Source organism: Leptodactylus fuscus, chromosome 2, assembly GCF_031893055.1.
Source record: "Leptodactylus fuscus isolate aLepFus1 chromosome 2, aLepFus1.hap2, whole genome shotgun sequence".
NCBI classification, from domain to species: domain Eukaryota; kingdom Metazoa; phylum Chordata; class Amphibia; order Anura; family Leptodactylidae; genus Leptodactylus; species Leptodactylus fuscus.
The window spans coordinates 131,559,395-131,576,865 of record NC_134266.1 but is presented as its reverse complement, the minus strand read 5'-3'; the positions used below and the strand labels follow the sequence as shown (position 1 = coordinate 131,576,865).

The 17,471-nt window shown below is 43.3% G+C and overlaps 1 protein-coding gene across 1 annotated transcript in view; it reads right to left on the bottom strand.

The window, feature by feature from the left end:
• LUZP1 (leucine zipper protein 1) overlaps nucleotides 1-8,673 on the bottom strand; it is a 73,244-nt gene extending 64,571 nt beyond the window's left edge. Inside the window, exon 1 of the mRNA XM_075264610.1 lies at nucleotides 8,180-8,673. The gene's annotated coding sequence lies outside the window, so the exon portion shown is untranslated. The remainder of the gene's footprint in view (nucleotides 1-8,179) is intronic.
• Nucleotides 8,674-17,471: the final 8,798 nt, after the last annotated feature.

Here is a 17,471-nt window from a genome sequence, read left to right as displayed (position 1 = left end):
CTATAATTTGACGTTCCGTGACAAAGTCAAAATAACGGTTATAGAAATAGCCCCATTCACTGACATTGAAATTAATGCTGCCGTGTGATGTACCTTAGAAAAGAAAGTTATACTGTATATATTTTATTATTATTATTGTGTTTTTTGGTAGCTTTTTCATTCTGTTACAAAGCATACAACAACAAAAAGCCATTAAAATGAAGTGAAAAACTGTGTTTGTCTCTCCAGTCTAATGATAGCCGCCTTAACTATTTATATATTGCCAACATATTCCATAGAACTTTACAAATCAGAGGGTACATGAAGAGACAGTATTAAACATTACAGTGTGACAAAGATGATAACATATCAAACAATAGGAGCGAGGGACCTGCTTACAATCTATGAGCTCACACTTGTCTCAATTCTGACCATCATTGTTTATGGCCTTCTTATATTTTAATAATGTTGTATAATGGTCTACTTAAAGGCCAAGTAAAGAAACTTTGATAAATTAAGCAAAAAGAATACAACCAGTGAAGCACATGAGCGCCATAGCAATTGCATCCCCTGAGTCAATGATGGTTACACCCTAAGACATGCACATTTTTTTTTTACTGAAGGCACAGGGTGTGTATACAAAGGTGGAATACCTAACTACCTTAGTCGTGTGTGAGTGAATCTGTGAGCACGCAATATAAAGAAATTCATTCACTGTCGCTCAGTATCTAAAAACAAACAGGAAGCATTATCTCTAAGAAGTCTGCTGTAAAGGCCTACACACCTGGAGATGTTACAATCCATACAAGAGTCTGACACGCAGGTGCAGGCTACAAAATAACTAAATAATACACTGTATACATCGGGAGGAAGCACTGGCACCAGATATATCAAGAGGAAAAAAATTTCTTTGGATGCAAGGCGATTAAAACAATACACATTCCAAAAATGGTAGAAAATAAGTAAAATAAATAAATATTGAGCTGCTTTGTGCCACTTACCTGGCATAAAGCAACAAAAATCGTAAATTTCTATATCATTTTATTCATATTTTTGAGTCTATGTCCAACATGATGGTAGCTAGTCTCCATCTTCCAGCTCAGGAAAAATGTAAATCAGTAAGAGCTTGCAGAGGGACAGTCTACTTGGAGCAAACTTCCTGCAATAGGGAAACCTACAATAAGGCTAGGTTCACATCTGTGCTCCATCATTTGGCTCCCGTGCTGCGGATTCCATTGGTCTATAATAGAGTTCCCAGGTGTCTGCTGTTTTCATACTGAAAGCAAAGAAAACAAAAGTCCTCCATGCCTGAGCTAAATACATGTCTATCGTAAGATAAAATGGTAATAACCCAATAAACATCCTTTATGGTTTCTAGATTTCTACTTGGAAAGCAAAAAAAAATTAAAAAAAAATGCAACAGTGCCATTTTCTTACATCTTTTGCTTTTACGGTGTTCAGTACACTGTGCAGCATAAGTGACATGTTATTTCTATATTCTCATAGAAAATATGATCACAGTGATGCTGAATAAATAAACAAACATATTTTTATAGTACCGGAAATTTGTTATGTAAGGATGCCTAACACGATATGCGGAAGGGTTATTTGAATTCAAAAAACAAACAAACAAAAAAAACAAAACAACCCACACACAACCCATACATCTGAAACAGGCCAATTTCTGTGGCTGAGGACAGACACGTTTTTGGGTTAATTCTGGACATGCAGTTTTGAGGGCTGTCTGGTTAATCATATAGTTAGGGTGCATTCACACTGAGTAAACGCTAGCTTATTCTGTAGAGTAAAATTACACTTGTAAATTTTGCTATCCCATTGACTTCAATGACATTTTACAGGCGTATTTTTACAGGCGTATTTTTTACAGGCGTATTTTTACACTTGTAAAAAAATATCATTGAAGTCAATGGGATAGCAAAATTTACAAGTGTAATTTTACTCTACAAAATAAGCTAGTGTTTACTCAGTGTGAATGCACCCTTAAGTCTTTATTTGGCGATACATAGTGCTTTATTTTTTTGGTCTTCCCCTCCTCCGTTACAGTTATTGATATGTAGTATTATCGTAAAGGGCTGGGCTAAAACTAGTGGCATAAGTATGGTATTTTTTTTTTTATTTTTTTTTACCTTTAGGCACAGCTACTTAAGGGTGCATGCACACTACGTAACGCCGGGCGTGTACGAGAGCCGTACACGCCGGCATTACAGCAGACTGCCGAACACTTCCCATTCACTTCAATGGGAGCGCTTGTAACAGCGGTGTTTACGAGCGCTCCCATTGAAGTGAATGGGAAGTGTTCGGCAGCTCTGCTGTAACGCCGGCGTGTACGGCTCTCATACACGCCCGGCGTTACGTAGTGTGCATGCACCCTAAGGGTGCATGCACACTACGTAACGCCGGGCGTGTATGAGAGCCGTACACGCCGGCATTACGGCAGACTGCCGAACACTTCCCATTCACTTCAATGGGAGCGCTCGTAACAGCGGCGTTTACGAACGCTCCCATTGAAGTGAATGGGAAGTGTTCGGCAGCCCTGCTGTAACGCCGGCGTGTACGGCTCTCATACACGCCCGGCGTTACGTAGTGTGCATGCACCCTAACACTGCAAGGATTTACAGGTACGTCCTTGCAGGGTTAGAGTGTATAGAGTCTATGAATCTATGGGCGATCAGGAACTCATTCTTTGCCCCTGCTGAAGAGCTATCGGTGCTGGTACCTTAGCTCTTCACTGCCAGAAGGGCGTTTCTGACAGTCAGGAACGCCCCTCCTCACAGTAACATCTATTGCGCTGTACTGTGAGAGGGGGCGTTCCTTACCACCCAATCAAGACGCTGAGCAATGAGGACTACCCCATCCAAGTACTCGTCTATGGACGAGTACTATCAGTAGGTGGGGGTGTTTTCAGCGCACTGTCAGCTTTCTAGTTTTGTATTACACTGCATGTGCCCTGAGGATGTGAAAAGTCCTCTTTAAGTACCCCTAGGGGGTTTGAACTGTTGATCATCAGACTGCTTGTACCACAGACAGCAATACTATTGTACTGTAGTCTAAAGCAAACCTCTCTATAATTATTGCAGTCTAGCACTAGTTCGCTGTTATACCTCTGGGCTCTCTTATTTTCATATGTAGGCATACAAAAAAGAAAAATGAAGAAACTCCATCACAAGTGATATGTATGGAGCTTTTCTTGCTTGAAGTATTGCTTCTAATTTTGTCACACATGTGGCTTAGCATTATGAAACTATACACTCTCTGCACTGCGCGTACAAGCCTTCACAGAAGGTAAAGAAAGGAGAACCTGCCTCCGCCAAGATCTCAATCTTAAACCCAAGATAATGTACTACTTTCATAGAGGCTAGATATATTACTTTGGTATGATGTAGCACACTTCCACAGTGTGCTTATTGCTATAAATGAAAGCATCTGAATGATATGATACATTTGATCTGCTTTACTTAAATTGTTAAATTCGGACTTGTAAATGTCCACTGGCCTGACAAATATATTTTCACAGTATTGGCAGATATGTAAATTATCACGTACAATTACACCTGTAGAGTACATTGCAAACTATGTAACACAAGAGGCGTTTCACTGGTGGAATTTCTTCTCCAGTTAAAAACAAGATTAAAAAAACCTGAAAAGAACTGTATAAAAAAAAATTATATAATATTCTTATTGATTTCTTTATTATCATCTCAAATATAGATCAATGGTTCCAAGGTTATACACAGCATCTAAGACTGGTATTGGAAAATTATTTCTTTTCAGCTAAGGCCCCACATAGCAGGCTGCAGCCAAAAGGCGCTGCAGGTAAAGCCACGGAAGAAACACATTGCAGTTTTTGCCACAGAGCAAAAATCTACATCCACAATCAGAAACTCACCAAATTAAATAGAATCGGAAAATACATGTTTATTGAGATTAAAATAAAGAGAACAATGTAATAAGGAGGAAAAACATGGAACACTAGACACACATGAACGTAACCCTGGATGGAGGGCAAGTACAAGCACCAGTGGAAAATGATGCAAAAGCTGGGTGTAACAAACAGGCCTATGTACCACCAAGATATGCTGCAATGGTAGGACAGAAAATTAGTCTGCATGAATATAAATATAACGTAATTATAAATATACATATATGGTATTAATTTATAGAATTAATAAAAGGAACAAAGGCCAAGTAGTAAAGCCTCAAGCACGAATAAACACATATATGCTGATGAAACAATAGAATACAACAGAATCACAGGATAAACATAAATAAAGGTGGAAAAAAGGACATTTACAAAGACTATAAATCAGGCAAGTGCATCAAAGTTAAAGGGGTTGTCCAGATAAACTAAAATTAATCTCTAAACTAAAATACCCATATCCCTGGAGTGGTCATGTGACTGCCCCAGGGATACTTTCTGATAATCTGATTCCGAAACGTCAGCATTACTCTTCCCCCCTCCCCCATCAATACTTTCCAAGCCTTCCTATGCCCTGGAATGGCTCCTCCCCTCTTCTTCTCTGCTAGTAGCCTGCAGATTAGGTTAGCTAGAGAGACAGGGAGAGGGTGGGAAGGACTAGTAATGGGCAGGATCACTAGGCTAGTGAGACAGGGAGGGGAGGGTGTTACGGAGTGAGAGAGGAGGGGAGGCTGAGTGAGAGGGAACTGCACAGCAGGAAGCTAACACCACATAAGCAAATGCAGAGGATGCAGCAGCAACCAGAGACACTCAGAATCACTCCAAACACTGCTGAAGTCACTGTGACCCAAAGGATGTGTGCCTGAGAGTTTCATTCGCCACCCCACCCCCCTTTCCCAAAGGAAAAAAAAAGTACTTAATGCTTCTCCCACCACAGTCATAGTTCCCTTGTGGTCGCAATGTAACTTCATTCATGTAATTTGGTGAAGGGATAGCAAGGCGACACAGCGATCTTGGGTCATGTGGTGGGAGTCGTTCTCAAAGTTACTGTGTAGCACTAGCCAAAAAGTCATTACCCAGCTTTCGTAAAACATCATCAAGTGATATATCCCCCATATTGCTGAAAAAATAGTAGCCCTGCAAAATGCCAAAAGACTGGCGACACCCCCTGTGGGATCTAACACAGACAACGTTGGATTTCACTCAGCTTTTCAAAAATTAACAGAATTTGACATGAGACCAACTTAAAAAGGTATTATCCAGTTTCAGGAAAAATTATCCAAGAGATAACTTAAAACAAAAACAGAGCAGTGCTTACTTTTAGAATCCATTGCTGCACCTCCAGTACTGCTAAGGCTTGTTCGTCCATAGCTCTATACTGTCAGAGGGGGCATTCCTTACTGCCCAGCGAAGACGCTAAGCTGTAAAGAACATCCCCCAGTGCTAGTCTAGGGGGGGGGGTAGTTTCTCACAGCTTAGCATCATTGCAGGACGGTAAGCAACACCCCCCAGTACAACTCTATGGACGATTACTGTTAGTCTAGATGGGCTATGAAGAACGCCCCTCCTGTCAGGAAAACCCTTCTGACACTGGGCAGAGATCGGTGCCGAAACTAACAGCACCAATATCTACAGTCTGGAGGCACATAAGGGGAAAATCGACTGCGTTGAATTCAACGCATTGTTGGCTTTCTAGCGGAATATAAAACCGCATGTTCAGGAGGACATGAAAGGTCCTCTTTAACCAAACCTATTAATTGTTTCTGAAGGAATGAGAAATACCTAGGATGCTCTTACACTTCTCCCTTTTGCTCAACCCACTCCAGGCCTGAGTTGCAACAAAACTCTACATAAACTAAGAGCATTACTGCAAATACCTATTCTTTTTAAAACTATAAATGAGGTTCTTGGTTAACATTTTTGGTCAAATTACACAAGCCCAACTACCAAACACAAATAAGTCTCTTTAGCTGGGACCCTACACTATAACGACTAACCTCTCTCTGGGCCTTGGTCTCCAATAAATTAAGGAGTATGCAGTTCAACTATATTATGCGCTAACTAAAATCAGCCTTGGGAAGATGGGTGGAGTCCAATACTGTGTTGAGGCAATGTCCCCACTGAACCCTACTGACAAACACTAGCATTGAGAAGTGTAGATGCTGCATTAGCGTGGCTGCCTGTGGGCAAATTTTTCATAAACCAGTCATCCCCTTCAATGATCAATATACAGGAGTGACTTGCTATTTTAATAACATTGTAAAAATGCAGACTACCGGCCCATTAGTCCTTCCTCCTGTCAGCCGAAGCCGATAAGGGGGTCACCCACTGAATTCTACAGACAATGCCTGCTCTGCTGTTCCTTCCACGTGCCCTGTACATTCCTCACCTAGCCACACTACACACACAATGTAAGGTGTCCCCTTCACCTCAATGTCGCCAAAGATCTTACCCAGGACTTGGCTTAGGAACATAGTGGGAAAGATAACAGAAGCTTAGGGCCTAGCATAGTATCCCTTTTATTATCAGTGTTTTGGCTTCAGAAAAAGGTTGTCTTGTCACAAGCTACTTAGCCATACTGTTGGCCACTTGGAATGGACTTCATCCTTCCTCACCAAGCTAGGGCAGAGCGTGGTGACGGAGCCATAATGGGCAGGAGAGTATAGACTCTGCAGTAGACCCCATGCTATATAGTAGTGCCACTAAGATCCTTGTCTAGGACTTAGCAGTAGTCATTTATCCATTTCCCCTGTATTCATACAGTCTTCCCATGATCCACACATATATCACATGTGCTTTATATGAAATCAAGGTACTCCAATTCATGATGCATCACATTTTTGCTGCAGCAGCACAGGGTCTTATCTTCGGCCTGCAGATAAATGCTTAGTAGGCAATCTGTGAGGAATACACTTTCAGAATTCATATAAGCATTACACTGCTGAGCAGATTAAGGATGATGTGCAGGATTAATATCCAAATGACAGCTGAAAACATCAATAATTATTTGAATTCTATTTGAATATTTAGAGATACTGGGTTGACCTTTCCCTGGAAACAAAGCTACAGATCTACTCAATGAATACCTATTACTTGAAACTTGTCATTATTTCTCTGCTGAAGCTTACTGCAGCTGTAAACTAGAAAGTGACCTTGATGCAGTATTTTTTTTTTTAACTCAGGGATTAAAGAAAAAAAAAAAAGTTTGAAACCCTTACATGGATAGGAAGTCACCTATAGACAGGCGATACATATATATCCTCAGGAGGAAAAGCAAATTAAGCGAAACAGTTAAGCCTGCCTTCTCGTTTTACAAAACAGGCCTTAAAAGCAGCATAATGGATTAGCCGGAGAGGATAATGTATTGGTGCACACCTTCATTCTTGAACTTTTCTTCCAGGCTCCCCTGCAGGCAATGAGCAGTGAATCACACTGCAAACGGAGGATTCAAGCAGCGCATACAAATCTAACCCACAACATTATTGCGGCAAATGTAACCCAACAACCAAAAGCGCCATAAACAAACGCACCACATCTAGCTTCCATACACAACATCCTGACACTTCTGATCCAACCTCAATACAAAAATAAATAACTAAGAAGAAAATAAACCGACTTTATACTCTTACTTACAACGTTTAGTCTTCTAGGTTGCCAAAGCCGGCATAAGGAATTCATAATGGTCTTTTAATGTTCGCCAGGCCTATTCTGGGGGGGATTAACCCCTTGTGCGTCTCCTTGCAACTGCAAAGTGCCACCATAGTTAATTAGTTAATGGTTAAATGGAGTAGCCTGGTGATATATTTTTCATCAAATGCCTTAAATTCCTCCATCCACAATGAGGTCTCCCTGCAGCCTTGCCTGCCATAGGAATATTAGTGCAGGCAGCTGTTAGCAGCCACCTGATCTCCCCCACTGCAGATGAGGTTACTGCAGTCATTCTCCCCCTACTAACCTCTGCACATACCACAGGATACATCACATTCCTTCACACCAACCACAAAGGCTTCTCCATTAATAATGGCTTATGCTGAGAAAGCGATCTCTGCCACTGCGGCTCTCCCGGATCGGTTGGAGAGCCACAGTCTATGCGATCATGAATGGCTGGCAAGACAGCCAGGACTGCAGAGCAAAGGAGGACGAGCATGGGGTCTGGTAGTTCCCGTGACAGCACAAAAAGAAAGTTATGTGGTCCACACAGTAAACTTACACAGGGGCGATCGAGTAGACAGGCGAAATCCTATACAGAGCCCTTCTCCTTACCTCGTCATGGGGCGATCAACAATCCTAAGGCAGAAAGTGTAAAGTCCCTTAGAGAAGCGATTTCCTTTCCTCAGATCCTCTCTCTCCCCCTTCTCTTCCCTTCCCTGCAGTGCAGGGCTCAGACATCACATTCCAGGCAGGGGATAGTAACAATGTAAGGTGGGCTTCCCTTCCCTCAGACCAACCTCCACATTGCTGCCGTCAGTCCTCGGCCATATAAGGAGAGGCTGGGCCGAGTTCTCGGCTTTACTCAGCAAAGGCGGAGCCCTGGAGCGCCCAGGGGAAGGGATAGACCGGGGAGACAGGGAAATGAGCTGAGACACACTTGGGAGTGAAGACGGGAGGGGTGAAACACGAGATTGTTTCGTGAGGGAAATAACATGAAGACAGGGAGAAATGGACGTGATGAATTAGGCGGCGACGCTGATTGGGGAAAGGAGGGCTGAGTGTGGCGAAAAGCGCGGGATGCCGAGGAGAGGAGCGCGGGGAGACTTGCCGGGAGCGTGTGCTTTATCTGAGGGGTGCTATCCAGGCAGCAGGGGCTCACAGGACATTTGGAAGTCATTTAATTTTGGCGCCTGTTAGTGGTAGAACAGGGCATTGACGAAGTCACACATGTGGCAGTGTAAAATATGGATGACTCGAACACTGGGATTACTTTAGTCCTATTCAGCAGTCTTCATACTACTCCATGTAGTAAGACCCATATTGGCCTACTCTTGGTTTAATGGAGTCATTCGTATAACATCTAGTGATGTGTATTAACCCCTTCCTTCAATTTTTGTGTTCGCGTCCTCGCCTTCCAAACCCTAGAAGTTTTTTTATTTATTTTTCTGTTCACAGATCCATATAAGGGCTTAATGTTTGCGAGATAAACTTTTCATCATAGTGCTACCATTTATTATTCTGTACTAAGTGCTGAGACGCTGGAAAATAACTCAGAATTGGGTGGAGTTGAAAAAAGTACATTTGCGCAACTTTCTTAGGGCTCGTTCACATGGAGCAAAAGCGGGCAGATTTTGACACAAAATCCGCCCCCTCACAATAGAGGTCTATATAGACCGCTAGCGTCCTTTTTTCCTTGAGTGGTTTGTTCCCACTCAAGGAAAAAAGAAGCGAGCTGCCCTTTCTTCAGGCAGATTCAGCCACGATGTCCGCCTCGCAACAACACCCTACAGACTAGGCCCATTCATTTGGGGCTACTCCAGAGCGGGAAGCCGCGGCAGGTGCATTTTGGTCCTATTCTGACGCGGCTTCCCGTGTCAAAATCAGGACCAAAATACGCGCTCCCTAGTCCCGTGTGAACTAGACCTTACACGTTTCATTTTTACGGTGTTCACTCTGACATGACATGTCTTCTTGTGTTGTTGTAGACTTGTATTCTATGCTTTGGTACAATTCCAGGAATACTACATTTATATAGTTTTATTTACATTTTAACAGCTTAACAAAGATCTAAAAAATTTTTTAAAAAAAAAAAAAAGTTGCATATTGTAACACATTTAACTTTTTTATATTTCCGTGTATGGGGATGCTGAAGCATCTTTTTTTGTGGGGCCTGGTGTTCTTTTTAGTTACCGTGTATACTCGAGTATAAGCCGAGTTTTTCAGCACAGTTTTTGTACTGAAAGAGTGCTCCTCGGCTTATACTAGAGTCATTACGGTAATTTTCTGCTAGCAGGCCAGAAACGTAGACCCCGCCCCCTTCCCCCCCACACACTGCTGCATCACACGCCGGGTGACATGGCCACGTAAGCTCAAGCCCGCACCCGCGTGTGTCTGCTTCCTGACGTGCTAGCAGAAGTACCGTAAGTACTTCTGCAGTTTGAAATGTATAGCATTGCCATGCTCCTGGCAGTAGCGTGGCGATGCTGCGGGCCCCGGTACCCGCCCCGGTGTCTGGATGCCGAGTCTGTAAGGGGCGGTTCACACATGCTGATGTGTTCCATCCGTATGGGTACGCAGGAGGACCCTCCCACACGGAATATAAGCACAACTGCAAGCGCACGGGCCCCATAGACTATAATGGGTTCCGTGGGCTTGCCGTGCACTGCCCGCACAAACAATTCATAAGTGTAATGGCGCCGCTACAGAGCGGTCGCCATAGAAACCGGCACTTCCGCTGTAAGTTCTTACAGTGGGTAATGCCGGAGCTGCTTCGGCATCTCCACTGTAAGAGTTACAGCGGAGGTGCCCTCTGGAGATGTCTTCACCCCCTCCAAGTTTAAAATTAGCCCCGGGGCCGGTCCCCACCGGCCCCATACCTTTAAAGTTGCAGGCCGGCTCTTGCACGATGACAGCCGGGAGCCTAAAGAAGGCTCCCAGGCCTGTCATCGCTATATTACTATTGCGGCTGGTGTATGACCATCAGTAATAGTAATGTAGAGAATCTCCCATAGACGGCAATACACTTCTGCCATCTATGGGACTTGCAATCAAATGATTGCAGGTTCAAGTCCCCTAGAGGGGGCTAATAAAATAGTGAAAAAAAAAAAAGTTTTAAAAAATATCATATAATAATTAGAGATGAGCGAACAGTGTTCTATCGAACACATGTTCGATCGGATATCAGGCTGTTCAATGTGTTCGATTCGAATCGAACATCACGTGGCAAACTCCAAAAAAATTGGATTCCCCTCCCACCTTCCCTGGCGCTTTTTTTGCACCAATAACAGCGCAGGGGAGGTAGGACAGGAACTACGACAACGGGGGCATTGAAAAAAATCGGAAAAAGTCATTGGCTGCCGAAATCAGGTGACCTCCATTTTAGACGAATAATGGATTTCAAATCCGGGTCATATGAGAATGTGAACTTTGTGACTAAGAGACAGGGATAGCTAGGGATAACCTTTATTTAGGTAGGAATGTTATTAAAAATAACTTTTTGGGGCTCTATCGGGTGTGTAATTGTGATGATTGTGTTGAGCCAGTTCTGCTCAACTACACCGTGTGCCGGTCAGCCCATCAGATGTAGCAGAGCCGAGGGTGCACTAGAACACTTATGCACACTCGGCTCTGCTACATCAGATGTAGCAGAGCCGAGGGTGCACTAGAACCCTTATGCACCCTCGGCTCTGCTACATCTGATGGGCTGACCAGCACACGGTGTAGTTGAGCAGAACTGGCTCAACACTGCTGAGTCTCTGCATACCCATAGGAATGCATTGGCCAGCCTTCGGCCAATCAGCGCTGGCTCTGCCGGAGGAGGCGGAGTCTAAGGTCGGACCTGAATGGAGACTGGTGTGGAGCGATCTTAGACTCCGCCTCCTCCAGCAGAGCCAGCGCTGATTGGTCAAATTCCGTACTCTGGCCAATCAGCGCTGGCCAATGCATTCTATTAGCATGATGAAGTAGAGCTGAATGTGTGTGCTTAGCTCAACTACGCCGGTGGAGTAGTTGAGCTAAGCACACACATTCAGCTCTGCTTCATCAGGCTAATAGAATGCATTGGCCAATCAGCGCTGGCCAATGCAAGGGTTCCAGTGCACCCTCGGCTCTGATGTAGCAGAGCCGAGTGTGCACAAGTGTTCTAGTGCACCCTCGGCTCTGCTACATCTGATGGGCTGACCGGCACACGGTGTAGTTGAGCAGAACTGGCTCAACACTGCTGAGTCTCTGCATACCCATAGGAATGCATTGGCCAGCCTTCGGCCAATCAGCGCTGGCTCTGCCGGAGGAGGCGGAGTCTAAGGTCGGACCTGAATGGAGACTGGTGTGGAGCGATCTTAGACTCCGCCTCCTCCAGCAGAGCCAGCGCTGATTGGTCGAATTCCGTACTCTGGCCAATCAGCGCTGTCCAATGCATTCCTATAGGAAAAAGTTAGCTTGCGAAAATCGCAAGCTGACAGGGATTTCCACGAAATAAAGTAACTTATATGCCCCCAGGCATGCTTCCCCTGCTGTCCCAGTGTCATTTCAGGGTGTTGGTATCATTTCCTGGGGTGTCATAGTGGACTTGGTGACCCTCCTGAGACGGATTTGGGTTTCCCCCTTAACGAGTATATGTTCCCCATAGACTATAATGGGGTTCGAAACCCGTTCGAACACTCGAACAGTGAGCGGCTGTTCGAATCGGATTTCGAACCTCGAACATTTTAGTGTTCGCTCATCTCTAATAATAATAATAAATAAAAGTTTCCCTAGAATACATATAAGGGCGGGTTCACACCAGCACCTGATCTCTGTTATGCAGGTTTCCGTTTTCTGTTGGCAGAAGACGGAAACCGACGTTCATTGTCCGCCGGTGAGCGTCTTCTGCTCTCTGTGGCGAAACCGTTTTTACTTTTACCAGACACAAAGTCCTGCATGTCCGACTTTGTGTCCGGTTAAAAAAAAAAAACTGTTTCGTCACGGAGAGCAGAAGACTCTAACCGGCGTACACTTTTCAAACGCATGAATGATTTCCGTCTTCTGCCCAGTTTCTTGGGCAGGAAATGGAAACCTGTAACGGAGATCGGGCGCTGGTGTGAACCTGCCCTCAAAGTAGAAAATGACTGTGAAACACATACATATTAGGTATCCCTGTGTCTGAAAGTGCCCGGTCTACTGAATATAGGGTATCTGCAGTGCTCCTTTTCTGTCGGGAAGGGGTTAATAGGAGCACTGCAGATACCCTATATTCAGCCAGGCTGAGTTCCAAGTAGGGGGAAAAAAACCCAGTCCTCAAGCTCAGGGAAGGGGCAGACAGACAACCAAAACACCCCCTCCCCTTCCCCAGCACCCAGCAACTACTGCACCCAAAAATTCCGGCCATTTTAATTTTTTAAATTTTCCAGGCTTATACTCGAGTCAATAAGTTTTCCCAGTTTTTTGTGGTAAAATTAGGGGCCTCGGCTTATATTCAGGTCGGCTTATACTCGTGTATATACGGTATACCATTTTGGAGAATGTCTGTTGATTTGATCACTTTTTATTCCAATTTTTATCATAGGCAAAACAGTTAAAAAAACTGCATTCAGCATATGGGAAAAATATTTTAATAAGTTTGTAGGGCCCGGGCCCCGATCAGTTCCTTAACCAATGCATTTGCATTGGCAAAATGAGGCACGGAGCACAGGACCTTCAAGGACCTGCATATATTAAGCGAAAGGGGGAGTGTCCTTCAGTGGTTGCTACAGCAATGCAATAGGACACTCCCCCTTCTCTAGCAAGAGAGATGAAAGCCTGGGAGGCCCCTGCTGCTGTGCCTGCATGGAGGAGAGAAAGTAAAACACACAGGTACATGCTGGAGTTACTATTCCTAGTAATGTCAGGCATTTGGGGTTATTAATTTAGTTTCTGTAAGTCCATGTGCCTCACATTAATAACAGTTAACCCCATCATGTCCCTCCTATTAACCCCTGTGTGCCCCATATAAGGGTTAATAATAATAAATTTTATTTATATAGCGCCAACATATTCCGCAGCGCTATACAATTTGTAGGGTTCAAATACATACAGAAAGATTCATTACAAAGAAAGTCATTTCACACAATGGGACTGAGGGCCCTGCTCGCAAGAGCTTACAATCTATGAGGTAGAGGGGATGACACAAGAGGTAGCAGGGGCGGTATTGCTTATGCAGAGGTCAGACACTTTTGTAATAGAGGTGACTGTCATTACACAAACATAAAACTTTATGAGCCGTCAACAGTCATGTCCTTTAACATGTGGATGGAGCTTCGACCTATAAAGTTAGCATGAGATGACATCATATCATGTGGGGAAATGTGGGAGCGGGGACAGAGGAGGGTTAAGGGTTTACGTTAGAAATTGTTACTAGGGTTACTAATATTTGAGACATATGGGAGTACTAATAAAGGACTTTAATTATGAAGATACCTAATTATTACCTTCATATGTCCCACATATCAGTAACTCTTATGTGAGGCACACAGGGGGTTAATGTGAGGGACATGATGGGGTTAACTGCTATTACTATGAAGCACATGGAGTTACTAAGCTGTAATGCACATGACCAGACTTTTTATCTGCAATGAAGGATAAAATTATGGAGTATTATTTTTCCATTGGGCTTGTACACATAGACACCGTCACTTGTGTGGCCGGGCCAAATTGAAGAGCTGCAACTTATGACTAAGGGCTCGTTCACATCTGCGCCCGGCACTCCGTACTTCAGGTTTCCGTTTCCTGAATAAAACAGAGCAAGAGACGGAAACCTGCAGGAGTCTTTCTCACCCATTCATTTGAATGGGTGACAAAGATGTCTGGCCGTGAGAGGCGGTGAGCGTTTTATACTCTCCGCCGCGAAACCGGGTTTTATAATCCGGACACAGAGTCGGACATGTAGTACTCTGTGTTCGGATAAAAAAAAAACGGTTTCGCGGCGGAGAGCATAAAACACTCACCGCCTGTGGTTTCCGTCTTCTGGCATGCAGAAGACGGAAACCACAGAACGGACAGCTGAACGCTAGGTGTGAACCTAGCGTAAGCTTATACTTTTTTTTTTATGTAGATTGTGAGCCCCATATAGGGATCACAATGTACATTTTTCCCTATCAGTATGTCTTTTTTTGGAATATGGGATGGAAATCCACGCAAACACGGAGAGAACATACAAACTCCTTGCAGATGGTTTTTTGCCCTTGGCGGGATTTGAACACCAGGACTCCAGCGCTGCCAGGCTGCAGTGCTAACCACTGAGCCACCGTGTGGCACCGAATAAGCTTATACTTGAGTCAATAAGTTTTCCCAGTTTTTTGTGGTAAAATTAAGGGCCTCTGCTTATATTCGGGTTGGCTTTATGGAGGATGTCAGCTTGTGTAACCTCCATTATGTATTTGAGATGTGTGCTGACGGCAGCCATTTTGTGAGACCATGCCATGTGGTCACAGACTCCATTTTGGATTTTGAGACACCTTTGTTCAAGAGCTAACATCCCCCATCAGCCCTCAGGGAGGTGTGACCTCTCTCCAGTTTCTTATCCAATAGACATGCATCAGGGCTACTGTTACAACTGTTCCACCAATCATGTTATGCTAATTATGCAGATCCAACCTGCTTTGTCTATAGCATGTGTTATATACTGTTGTATTTGTTACCATTAAACAGAACCCACTTTACACACAAGCTGTTTGTGGAGTGAGTATCTCTGAGCCTGGCTTATAGAAAGGGAAAAGACAACTTTATTAATTTGGACTTCAATACGGTGATACTTAGAGCGATTTGCGCTCACAGCTTATACAGTATATACAGTACTTTTATATGTGTTATAGGGAGTTTTTAATATACAATACAGCAGAGACCCAGTGACAGCCATATTTAAATACCCAACATCCGCCGTTAATACCAGTGTTCCGTTGAGCTCTTCAGCAATTTGTAACTTTAGCGTGTGCTGTGATCATCATGTTGACCCTGTTTCATGAATACTGCACAAGTGAGTTATAAGTTGTAACTCACAGCTCTTTTACAGCTATAATAGCTTTTTGTTATGTCTTGACGAACACGGGTCAGACAAAACAGTGAAGGGCTTGATAAATATATTTTTCCTAAATGTCATTTAATTCAGCTGCACTGATGTAAGTGTCCTATTGTTTTTCTGTATTGAAAAATCTGTAAGATATTTAAAGCAAACCTGTTGGGTGAGTTTCACAGCTGCGGCCATCGTTGCATTTTTCTTTCTGAATTCAATCAAGACAAAATCGACAACCTATGTCAGGAGATAATCCATTCTCCAGGTAGTAGCATTACCCTTCCCTCCCTGGATTCTCATTGTGAACTCTCAATCTTTGACCCAATAACTGAAAAAAATTGTGTCCCAGCTCCGTTCTTCTTGCTGTACTACTTGCGCAAACAATTCTATCCCATCACACCTCCTCCGGTCTTTGTCCCCTTCTGTTGCAACTCACCCGACTAATATTTTTGCTTATCTCTCTCTTCTGGAATCTTTCACTTCTCCTTCAAACATGCTGTCATAACCCCACTACTGATAAAAACCCTCCCTAGACCCATCCTATGCTGCTATTTACCCGTCTCCTTCTCTGAACTCAGAGAATGACTGGTTTTCTGGTCTAATCCGCTATCTCTCTGCAAACTCTCTTCTGGACCCCTCTTAATCGGGGTTTCATGCACCACACTCTACAGAAACTGCCCTTACAAAAGTCTCCAACAATCTCCTGACTGCAAAATCTAAAGGGAACTATTTACTACTTATTCTTCTGGATCTCGCAACAGCATTTGACACTAGACCACCAATTTCTCCTCACTGTGCTCCACTCTATTGGCCTTAGTGACCCTGCTCTCTTGGTGTCTTTCTAACTTTCTGATCCCTCATTTAGTGTATCATTTGCTGGTTCTACTTCTCTGATTCCCCCTGCTGTTGGGGTTCCTCAGGGCTCTGTCCTAGGCCACCTCCTCCTCACTCTTAAACAGCCCCAATTGGGCAAACTATCAGCAGATTTTGCTTACAATACCATTTTATATGCTGATGACACCCAGCTATATACCTAATCCCATGACATCACCCCTGCACTACTACAGAACACCAGTGACTGTCTCTCTGCTCTCTCTAACATTATGTCTTCTCTTTATCTGAAACTAAATCTTTCAAAAACTGAACTTCTTGTGTCCCCTCCATCTACTAAATGACCTAACCCTGATATCTCAATTTTTGTCTGTGGTCTTACTATAACACCAAAGTAGCATACCCGCTGTTTTGGGATTGTATTTGACTCTGATCTCACCTTCACCCCACATATTCAGACACTTGAATACTCTTGTCACCTACACTTCAAAAACATCTCTAGAATTTGATCTTTTCTTCCTGTGGAAAAATCAAAAACCCTCATTGTCGCTTTGATTTTCTCTCGTCTTGACTATTGCAATTCTCTACTAAATGGGCTTCCTCTTACTAAACCCTCCCCTTTACAATCTGTACTGAATGCAGCTGCCAGAATCTTCCTTCTGTCAATCCTGTACAGAATTGCAACAAAAATTGCAAAAAGTCTTAATAAACTGTGAAAATCCAAAAATACATAAGAGAAAAATTGTCCAAACAACAGGATCACCATAAAATAGATACTTATTGATATAAATATAATATAAAATCAATATAATATTACTTGAATAATAAAAGAATTTTTAAAAAATTGAGAAAACCAATGCTATCAGTAATTAACCAGTATGCGGAGGTATAATAGGGCAATAGTAATAAATAGTAAACAATGTGCTAGTGTAAAGAGTGTACTACCAAAAAGATCACCAAATCATGTGCAAGCACAAAACATTAATAAATAAGTGAGAACAGATCAAATAACAAGCAATCAATGTGACCACAATGTGAAAGAAAATCAAG